Source organism: Pseudophryne corroboree, chromosome 2, assembly GCF_028390025.1.
Source record: "Pseudophryne corroboree isolate aPseCor3 chromosome 2, aPseCor3.hap2, whole genome shotgun sequence".
In the NCBI taxonomy this organism is placed as follows: domain Eukaryota; kingdom Metazoa; phylum Chordata; class Amphibia; order Anura; family Myobatrachidae; genus Pseudophryne; species Pseudophryne corroboree.
In genome coordinates this window covers 550,099,716-550,110,679 of record NC_086445.1, presented here as the reverse complement: position 1 = coordinate 550,110,679, position 10,964 = coordinate 550,099,716, and the positions used below count along the sequence as shown (strand labels likewise).

The window sequence follows — 10,964 nt, the reverse complement described above, 5'->3', positions numbered from 1 at the left end:
TGTACTCAGTCTCCCGGCATTACAGTCATGCGTCTGTTCTGGGCTGCTGCTGCTATCCTCTCCTAAGTATACAGATGCCCCCACAGAGCCAAGTATACAAATTCCCCCACAGTGCCAGGTATACAAATGCCCCCACAGTGCCTGATCCACAAATGCCCCACAGTGCCAGGTATACAAATGCCCCCACAGTGCCAGATCCACAAATGCCCCCACAGTGCCAGGTATACAAATGCCCCCACAGTGCCAGGTATTCAAATGCCCCCACAGTGCCCGATCCACAAATGCCCCACAGTGCCAGGTATTCAAATGCTCCCACAGTGCCCAATCCACAAATGCCCCACAGTGCCAGGTATACAAATGCCCCCACAGTGCCAGATCCACAACTGCCCCCACAGACAGGTATACAAATGCCCACACAAATGCCCACACAGTGTCAGGTATACAAATGCCCCCACAGTGCCAGGTAAACAATTGCCCCCAAAGTGCCAGGTATACAAATGCCCCACAGTGCCAGGTATACAAATGCCCCCACAGTGCCCAATCCACAAATGCCCCACAGTGCCAGGTATACAAATGCCCCCACAGTGCCAGATCCACAAAAGCCACCACAGTGCCAGGTATACAAATGCCCCCACAGTGCCAGATCCACAAATGCCCCCACAGTGCCAGATCCACAATTGCCCCCACAGACACTGTGGGGGCAATTGTGGATCTGGCACTGTGGGGGCAATTGTATACCTGACAGGTATACAAATGCCCACACAGTGTCAAGTATACAAATGCCCCCGCAGTGCCAGGTAAACAATTGCCCCCAAAGTGCCAGGTATACAAATGCCCCACAGTGCCAGACAATTGCCCCCACAGTGCCAGGTATACAACTGCCCCCACAGCAGTGCTGCAGCTGCTTACCGCTGCTGCGCTGCTGCTCCTCCGGCTGTGATGTGAGGGTGTCAAGGAGAGCTCAGAGCGCGGGCATGCGGCTATGTCTGGCGCCGGCGTGTAGGACTTCAAACTAGCCGCCGGTTCGTGAGCCATTCAGAGCTCGCGGAACGGCAGCTCCTGATTGGCTGCCGGTCCGCGAGCTCTGATTGGCTCACGAATCGGCGGCTGGTTTGAAGTCCGCTACACGCCGCCAGTTATAGCCGCGCTGGCGCTCTCTCCTTTCCTGACAGCTGACACACGCTGCCGCCGGACTGAGCGGCAGCGTGTCTCAGTGACACAAGCGGGGGTCGGCTGGACTGACCCACGTGGCCATCGGCCCTTCTGGCATTTGCCAGAAGTGCCAGATGGCCAGTCTGGCCCTGAGCATCATTATAGCCTGCCCATTACAGATATACAGTATTTATATATAAATAAAAGGTTAATGCTACAGACACACTTGCTCAGCATGACAGAGCCCCGACTCACAGCAGTAGGACTTCCAGAAACCCGGCAGCTCCTGTGTGAGTAGCGACCGCTCTCTCTCCTCCCCTATAATCTGGCCCTGGCATCCATAATTTTGATAGGCATTTAACTAGTAACCAGGGGCGTCAGAATGGGGGGGGGGGGGGGGGGCAAGGGGGCAGCTCGCTCCCCCCAAACATGAGAGAGGCGCCCAGGTCCGGCGCTACCAGCTCTGGGTCTGCAAAGCAGGGAGGCACTCTCCCTGCTCTGCTGCTGCCGCTGCGCCTGTCACACTGCATGACAGGCAGCGGCGCCGGCATCACAGGGATGGGAGGAGAGGTTAGATCGTAGTCGCACTCTCACTGTGACTGCTGCAGCAGGGGAAGTCCCTGCATCTCACTGCTGTCCCTCTCGTCTCCTCCTCCCTGATATCAGCAATAGGGTCAGATGAACATGTGCCGAGCTGTGATTGGAGGAGCTCGGCACATGCTGATTAGAAGAGCCCCTGATTGGAGGAGCTGTCACATGCTCCTCTGACCCCTGGAACACGGAGGATGTCACAGCATGGCCCCTGTGTGAGTATTCAACCTGCCTCCTCTGTCTTCATAGCTCCTGCCTGTCTCTGCCACCCTCTCTATGCAGCTGCTGTCTCTCTCTCTCTCTGACTGCTACATGTTCTCTCTCTGCCCATCATCTCTCCCCCTCTCTCTGCCCATCATCTGTCCCCCTCTCTCTGCTCAGCATCTGTCCCCCCTCTCTCTGCCCATCATCTGCCCCCCTCTCCACAGCATCTGTCCCTCCTCTCTCTCTGCCCAGCATCTGCCTCCCCTCTCTCTGCCCAGTATCTGACCCCCCCACTCTCTGCCCAGTATCTGACCACCCCCACTCTCTGCCCAGCATCTGACCCCCCCACTCTCTGCCCAGCATCTGCCTTCCCTCTCTCTGCCCAGTATCTGACCCCCCCACTCTCTGCCCAGTATCTGACCACCCCCACTCTCTGCCCAGCATTTGACCCCCCCACTCTCTGCCCAGCATCTGCTCCCCCTCTTTCTGTCCATCATCTGCCCCCCTCTCTCTGCCCATCATCTGCTCCCCTCTCCGCAGCCTCTGTCCCCCTTTCTCTGCCCAGCATCTGCCTCCCCTCTCTCTGCACATCATCTGCCCCCCTCTCTGTAGCATCTGTCCCCCCTCTCTCTGCCCATCATCTGCCCCCCTCTCCGCAGCATCTGTCCCCCCCCCTCTCTCTGCCCCCCCTCTTTCTGCCCATCATCTGCTCCCTCTCCCCGGCATCTGCGTCCCCCTCCTTTCTCTGTCCAGCATCTGTCCCCCCTCCTCTTTCTGCCCAGCATCTACCTCCTCTCCTCCCTTTGCCCATCATCTGTCCCCCTTCTCTCTCAGCCTAGCATCTGCCCCCCTCTCCCCAACATCTGTCGCCCCCCTCTCTCTGCCCATCATCTGCCCCCCCCCCCCTCTGCCCAACATCTGCCTCCCCTCCTCTCTCTCTGCCTGGCATCTGCCTCCCGCTGATGGTGCTCCTGTATACCAGCACCTCTGCCCCTGCTCACGCCGCACTGGGAGCGCTGCGGTTGGATACCAGCCGTACAGCTGCGGAACTACTCACCGGTGCCCAAAGCAACAAAGGGTCCCACCGCAGTAGTATGAGCAGTACTAATAATGAGTCAAACTGACTCATTATAGTACTCCAAGTACACAGCCGGCTGCGGTACATGACAAAGAGGAAAGTGGCGGGCCGGGGTCTTCTGTTTCCTTCCATCCCCTTCTCTCTCCTCTGACTTCCTCCGCTGGCAATGACACACTGCTGCTTCTGGCTGAGGTCTGACTGTGACATCTGATCTCATGACGTCCCCAGTGCAAAAATTGAGGAGAGGACGCCCACTGCAAGATACCCGCTTTTGCAAATTTGTCAATATACCAGAAGCCAGCCAGTGCTTACCTAAGCACAATGAGATATTAATTTATGTACTGTATGTGGGGCTGAACTGTCAAGCTGACACAGAGACCAGCCAGGGTACAGTATATATTATTCAACTGCCTGCACACTGTCAGAACATCTAACGCTGCATCCCCATGCACAGAATCCGACACCTGGGAGTTTTGTGTCCTAACCCTCCCCCTCTACCCCCCTAACCCTCCCTACCTGCAGCCTCACCCTAACCCTCCAATCCCCGCAGCCTAACCCTAACGCTCCCTCACCGCAGTCGAACCCTAACCCCCCCCGCCCCTCTTTAGTGCCTAACCCTCCCCCCTTAGTGCCTAACATTCCCTCCCCGCAGCCTAACCCTAACCCTCTTCCTTAGAGCCTAACCCTCCCCACCCCGCAGCCTAACCCTCCCCGGGGGTGCAAAACCCTAATCCCCCCTTTCACACAGCCTAAACATAACCTCCCCCCCTCCCCGCAGCCTAACCCTAACCCCCCCCTTCCCGCACACTAAACCTAACCCACCCACCCCCCACCCCCACGTCCACCCTCCACGGCTTACCTCTCCGGTTGCCCAGCACACAGACGTCCAGGATCCGGCGCCAGGATTGTGATCCTATTCGGGATGCCAACGCCAGCATTCCGAGCAGTGTCGGAATTCTGACGTAGGTATTTCGACTGCCGGGATCCAATGCTTACCATGTTGCTGGTAATGCTAATAATCATAATGATGCCCCGACACATATGCCTTTCATGTCACCCACTGTCACAGTGTGCTGGGAAGCTAGGGGCGCCCAAACTCAGATTATATCTTGCCCCCCCCCAACCTAAAAACGTTCTGACGCCCCTGCTAGTAACTAATAAATTTCATGATCTGTGTGACTCAACAAGACTTGGCAAGATGCCAAGGGGAGTGTCACAACCATGCTATACTGCATTTGCACATTAACTTTTCTGGCCCATCGTTCTAAGCATGTGTGAGGTAAGTGTGAGAGATATACATACAGTATATGTGGAAACATCCCCTTACACATCCTGTGTTCGCCCCTGGGGCAAGATGGAGGCATTGAGCAGTGTTTGCAACTTTCAGCAGGACACAGGTTAAGCAAATATGCAAGCATTGATTTTGATTGTATAAATGTACTTACATGCAACTCTAAATTAGGCCTTATGTGTGAACCTCTAGAGATATGAAGAAGGACATCAATAACTGTATTTCTGAATCTGAAGATTGGAGAGCTCAGTACCACCAACACGGTGAACTCCTACTGTCAGTTTGTAGTGGTTAAAGATATACAGTAACATATTTACAGTCGCATTTCTATGTAATTCTAAAATAATTCTCTGGCAAATTAGTAATTTTTGACACTTTAAAAATCCAAATGGTTAAACTGGTGGCATGTGTCTGGTTTGTAAAATAGTTATGCATTTCAATTCAATGGACCTATGCCAAACCTGGCACTCTATCAACAATAAAACCTGCCAAAAAAAGCACAAGCTCCTCACTTTTCCAGTATTCTAATCCCCCCTTTGTGACATTTAAATAACAACTAATTTAGGTCCAAATGTGCATGTCGTGGCAATTAGTGATAGTGATACCCCCTTTCATTTGGAGAGCCGCTAAACAAAATGACAAAAGTCTGAGCAGAACTAGTGCTTCATTTAGAAATAGCTTAGGAAAAAACAGATGAACCAATCAAGGCTCCCTAATGTGGACAGATAAATGTGTGATATGATGGTAATGTTTTTAAGAAGATTCAATATAAATATTAAATAGCAACATAAATCAAAGTGTTAATAGAAGTCATCAGGGTTGGTGTAAGCTTTCCAGGAACCAAAGGCGGAACTACCGCCAGTGCAACCAGTGCGTTGCACTGGGGCCCGCCTCTGTCCAGGGGCCCAAAGCATGTAATGAGTCAAACTGACTCATTACATGCCGCTGTGTGCTGCGGGCAACCGCTGCCCGCAGCACACAGCTGCCCGGACAGGAGAGGAGCAGCGGTACGGGGGAGAAGAAGGAGGAGGGAGGTGGAGGAGGGAGCCGCAGCAGCGCTTTGTTACTGGTTGAGGCGCTGCTGCTGCTGGCCCTCTGCTTCACTATAGGCTGTCTTCCGAGAACAGCCTATAGTGAAGCAGAGCGCCAGCAGCAGCAGCGCCTCCACCAATAACACAGCGCTGCTGCGGCTCCCTCCTCCACCTCCCTCCTCCTCCTTCTCTCCTGCCCGGGAATCGTGAGTGACCAGAAGCTGCACCGAGGAGCCTGAGCCAGCGGAGAGGGTAAGTATAATTCTTTCTTTCTTTCTTTCTTTCTTTCTTTCTTTCTTTCTTTCTTTCTTTCTTTCTTTCTTTCTTTCTTTCTTATCTTTTTCTCTAACGTCCTAGTGGATGCTGGGGACTCCGAAAGGACCATGGGGAATAGCGGCTCCGCAGGAGACTGGGCACAAAAGTAAAAAGCTTTAGGACTACCTGGTGTGCACTGGCTCCTCCCCCCATGACCCTCCTCCAAGCCTCAGTTAGATTTTTGTGCCCGAACGAGACGGGTGCAGGCTAAGGGGCTTTCCTGAGCTGCTTAGTGGAAAAGTTTAAAGTAGGTTTTTTATTTTCAGTGAGACCTGCTGGCAACAGGCTCACTGCATCGAGGGACTAAGGGGAGAGAAGCGAACTCACCTGCGTGCAGAGTGGATTGGGCTTCTTAGGCTACTGGACATTAGCTCCAGAGGGACGATCACAGGCCCAGCCATGGATGGGTCCCGGAGCCGCGCCGCCGGCCCCCTTACAGAGCCAGAAGACTGAAGAGCTCCGGAAAATCGGCGGCAGAAGACGTCCTGTCTTCTATAAGGTAGCGCACAGCACCGCAGCTGTGCGCCATTGCTCTCATGCACACTTCACACTCCGGTCACTGAGGGTGCAGGGCGCTGGGGGGGGCGCCTTGAGACGCAATAAAACACCTTTTTGTTGGCAAAAAATACATCACATATAGCTCCTGGGCTATATGGATGCATTTAACTCCTGCCAAATTTCCATAGAAAAGCGGGAGAAAGGCCGCCGTGAAGGGGGCGGAGCCTATCTCCTCAGCACACTGGCGCCATTTTTCCTCACAGCTCCGTTGGAGGAAGGCTCCCTGACTCTCCCCTGCAGTCCTGCACTACAGAAACAGGGTAAAACAAAGAGAGGGGGGCACTAAATTGGCATAGAAATATATACAGCAGCTATATTAGGGAAAAACACTTATATAAGGTTATCCCTGTATATATATAGCGCTCTGGTGTGTGCTGGCAAACTCTCCCTCTGTCTCCCCAAAGGGCTAGTGGGGTCCTGTCCTCTATCAGAGCATTCCCTGTGTGTGTGCTGTGTGTCGGTACGTTGTGTCGACATGAATAAAGAGGAAAATGGTGTGGAGGCGGAGCAATTGCCTGTGTTAGTGATGTCACCCCGTAGGGAGTCGACACCTGACTGGATGGTCTTATGGAAAGATTTACGTGATAGTGTCAGCACTTTACAAAAGACTGTTGACGACATGAGACAGCCGGCAAATCAGTTAATACCTGTACAGGCGTCTCAAACACCGTCAGGGGCTATAAAGCGCCCGTTACCTCTGGTCGATACAGACACAGACACGGACACTGACTCCAGTGTAGACGGTGAGGAAACAAACGTATTTTCCAGTAGGGCCACACGTTACATGATCACGGCAATGAAGGAGGTTTTGAACATTTCTGATACTACAAGTACCACAAAAAAGGGTATTATGTGGGGTGTGAAAAAACTACCCGTAGTTTTTCCCGAATCAGATGAATTGAATGAGGTGTGTGATGAAGCGTGGGTTTCCCCCGATAAGAAACTGCTAATTTCTAAAAAATTATTGGCATTATACCCTTTCCCGCCAGAGGTTAGGGCGCGTTAGGTAACACCCCCTAGAGTGGATAAGGCGCTCACACGCTTATCAAAACAAGTGGCGTTACCGTCTCCTGATACGGCCGCCCTAAAGGAACCAGCTGATAGAAAGCTGGAAAATATCCTTAAGAGTATATACACACATACTGGTATTATACTACGACCAGCAATCGCCTCAGCCTGGATGTGCAGTGCTGGGGTGGTTTGGTCGGATTCCCTGACTGAAAATATTGATACCCTGGACAGGGACAATATATTATTGACTATAGAGCATTTAAAGGATGCATTCCTATATGTGCGTGATGCACAGAGAGACATTTGCACTCTGGCATCAAGAGTAAGTGCGATGTCCATTTCTGCCAGAAGAGGATTATGGACGCGACAGTGGTCAGGGGATGCGGATTCCAAACGGCATATGGAAGTATTGCCGTATAAAGGGGAGGAGTTATTTGGGGGCGGTCTATCGGACCTGGTGGCCACGGCAACGGCTGGAAAATCCACCTTTTTACCCCAAGTCACCTCGCAGCAGAAAAAGATACCGTCTTTTCAGGCTCAGTCCTTTCGTCCTCATAAGGGCAAGCGGGCAAAAGGCCACTCATATCTGCCCCGGGGCAGAGGAAGGGGAAAAAGACTGCAACAGACAGCATCTTCCCACGAACAGAAGCCCTCCCCCGCTTCTGCCAAGTCCTCAGCATGACGCTGGGGCCTTACAAGCGGACTCAGGCACGGTGGGGGCCCGTCTCAAGATTTTCAGCGCGCAGTGGGCTCACTCGCAAGTGGACCCCTGGATCCTGCAGGTAGTATCTCAGGGGTACAAATTGGAATTCGAGACGTCTCCCCCTCGCCGGTTCCTGAAGTCTGCTTTACCAACGTCTACCCCCGACAGGGAGGCGGTATTGGAAGCCATTCACAAGCTGTATTCCCAGCAAGTGATAATCATGGTACCCCTCCTACAACAGGGAAAGGGGTATTACTCCACGCTGTTTGTGGTACCGAAGCCGGACGGCTCGGTGAGACCCATTTTAAATCTGAAAGCCTTGAACACTGACATAAAAAGGTTCAAGTTCAAGATGGAGTCACTCAGAGCAGTGATAGCGAACCTGGAAGAAGGGGACTACATGGTGTCTCTGGACATCAAGGATGCTTACCTCCATGTCCCAATTTGCCCTTCTCACCAAGGGTACCTCAGGTTTGTGGTACAGAACTGTCACTATCAGTTTCAGACGCTGCCGTTTGGATTGTCCACGGCACCCCGGGTCTTTACCAAGGTAATGGCCGAAATGATGATTCTTCTTCGAAGAAGAGGCGTCTTAATTATCCCTTACTTGGACGATCTCCTGATAAGGGCAAGGTCCAGAGAACAGTTAGAGGTCGGAGTAGCACTATCTCAAATAGTACTACGACAGCACGGATGGATTCTAAATATTCCAAAATCGCAGCTGATTCCGATGACACGTCTGCTGTTCCTAGGGATGATTCTGGACACAGTACAGAAAAAGGTGTTTCTCCTGGAAGAGAAAGCCAAGGAGTTATCCGACCTAGTCAGGAAGCTCCTAAGACCAGGCCAGGTGTCAGTGCATCAGTGCACAAGGGTCCTGGGAGAGATGGTGGCTTCTTACGAAGCGATTCCATTCGGCAGATTCCACGCAAGAACTTTTCAGTTGGATCTGCTAGACAAATGGTCCGGATCGCATCTTCAAATGCATCAGCGGATAACCCTGTCTCCAAGGACAAGGGTGTCTCTCCTGTGGTGGTTACAGAGTGCTCATCTCCTAGAGGGCCGCAGATTCGGCATTCAGGATTGGGTCCTGGTGACCACGGATGCCAGCCTGAGAGGCTGGGGAGCAGTCACACAGGGAAAAAATTTCCAGGGCTTGTGGTCAAGCATGGAAACGTCACTTCACATAAATATCCTGGAACTAAGGGCCATTTACAATGCCCTAAGTCAGGCAAGGCCTCTGCTTCAGGGTCAGCCAGTATTGATCCAGTCGGACAACATCACGGTAGTCGCCCACGTAAACAGACAGGGCGGCACAAGAAGCAGGAGGGCAATGACGGAAGTGGCAAGGATTCTTCGCTGGGCGGAAAATCATGTGATAGCACTGTCAGCAGTGTTCATTCCGGGAGTGGACAACTGGGAAGCAGACTTCCTCAGCAGACACGATCTCCACCCGGGGGAGTGGGGACTTCACCCAGATGTCTTCCACATGATTGTAAACCGTTGGGAAAAACCAAAGGTGGACATGATGGCGTCTCGCCTCAACAAAAAACTGGACAGATATTGCTCCAGGTCAAGGGACCCTCAGGCAATAGCTGTGGACGCTCTGGTAACACCGTGGGTGTACCGGTCAGTGTATGTGTTCCCTCCTCTTTCTCTCATACCAAAAGTACTGAGAATCATAAGAAGGAGAGGAGTAAAGACTATACTCGTGGCTCCGGATTGGCCAAGAAGGACTTGGTACCCGGAAATTCAAGAGATGCTCACGGAAGAACCGTGGCCTCTACCTCTAAGACAGGATCTGCTCCAGCAGGGACCATGTCTGTTCCAAGACTTACCGCGGCTGCGTTTGACGGCATGGCGGTTGAACGCCGGATCCTGAAGGAAAAAGGCATTCCGGATGAAGTCATCCCTACCCTGATCAAAGCCAGGAAGGATGTAACCGTACAACATTATCACCGTATTTGGCGTAAATATGTTGCGTGGTGCGAGGCCAGGAAGGCCCCTACAGAGGAATTTCAACTGGGTCGATTCCTGCATTTCCTGCAAACAGGACTGTCTATGGGCCTCAAATTAGGGTCCATTAAGGTTCAAATTTCGGCCCTGTCGATATTTTTCCAAAAAGAATTAGCTTCTGTTCCTGAAGTTCAGACGTTTGTCAAGGGAGTACTGCATATACAGCCTCCTTTTGTGCCTCCAGTGGCACCTTGGGATCTCAATGTAGTTTTGGGATTCCTAAAATCACATTGGTTTGAACCACTCACCACTGTGGACTTGAAATATCTCACATGGAAAGTGGTGATGCTGTTAGCCCTGGCTTCAGCCAGGCGTGTATCAGAATTGGCGGCTTTATCCTATAAAAGCCCGTACCTAATTTTTCATACGGACAGGGCAGAATTGAGGACTCGTCCTCAATTTCTACCTAAGGTGGTTTTAGCATTTCACTTAAACCAACCTATTGTGGTGCCTGCGGCTACTAGGGACTTGGAGGATTCCAAGTTGCTGGACGTAGTCAGGGCCCTGAAAATATATGTTTCCAGGACGGCTGGAGTCAGAAAATCTGACTCGCTGTTTATCCTGTATGCACCCAACAAGCTGGGTGCTCCTGCTTCTAAGCAGACGATTGCTCGTTGGATTTGTAGTACAATTCAGCTTGCACATTCTGTGGCAGGCCTGCCACAGCCAAAATCTGTAAAAGCCCATTCCACAAGGAAAGTGGGCTCATCTTGGGCGGCTGCCCGAGGGGTCTCGGCTTTACAACTTTGCCGAGCAGCTACTTGGTCAGGGGCAAACACGTTTGCTAAATTCTACAAATTTGATACCCTGGCTGAGGAGGACCTGGAGTTCTCTCATTCGGTGCTGCAGAGTCATCCTGACAATGTCTATAATATTTGTCCTATTAAAAACACGTTAAAGGTTAAAGAACACAGTACGCAATTGGCGCAAAAGGTACCACAAGGGTATGCGCAGACGCTGTGCACAGGGTGTGAACACAGGCATTGCAGATACTTACAGAATTAAACTAGAATA

The 10,964-nt window shown here is 52.0% G+C and overlaps 1 long non-coding RNA gene across 2 annotated transcripts in view; it reads left to right on the top strand.

The window, feature by feature from the left end:
• The first annotated feature begins 1,709 nt into the window (after nt 1-1,709).
• Nucleotides 1,710-10,964, top strand: part of LOC135050966 (uncharacterized) — a 29,522-nt gene continuing 20,267 nt past the window's right edge. For both annotated transcript variants that reach the window (XR_010241955.1, XR_010241954.1), the window contains exon 1: nt 1,710-1,958. This is a non-coding gene — a long non-coding RNA (uncharacterized LOC135050966). The remainder of the gene's footprint in view (nt 1,959-10,964) is intronic.